Raw genomic sequence first — 403 nt, 5'->3', positions numbered from 1 at the left:
ATCCTCATTTGTCTCCAAAAACAAGTATTTATGTTAATGTAAAGCTTAAGAGCGATTCTGTGCGAACCGCAACCCCACCTGAGCCACAGCAATGTAGAATCCTGAGCAGGAGGGGTCACCATTCCGAAGAGGTCAGGCGTCTGTATCAGAGTCTCCTCTTTCCATTTGAGATCAGAGGCGGTGACCACAAAAAATATCTTGTGACATTCAATTCAGAAAACTGGAACTATAGGTAGACCTCAGTGTTTGCAGCACCGGCTCCCCCCACAGGACAACGACAGTCATTGCATCTCAATAACACGGTCAGTACTGATTGACCTAATGTATCCACACTTTGTGCTCACATCACTATTTTTGCAAATATGGCTACAAAAAAACGCAATTCCGGCATGTTTTATAATCT

The sequence above is a fragment of the Rhinoderma darwinii genome, chromosome 12, assembly GCF_050947455.1.
Source record: "Rhinoderma darwinii isolate aRhiDar2 chromosome 12, aRhiDar2.hap1, whole genome shotgun sequence".
In the NCBI taxonomy this organism is placed as follows: domain Eukaryota; kingdom Metazoa; phylum Chordata; class Amphibia; order Anura; family Rhinodermatidae; genus Rhinoderma; species Rhinoderma darwinii.
This window is presented reverse-complemented; position numbering follows the sequence as displayed.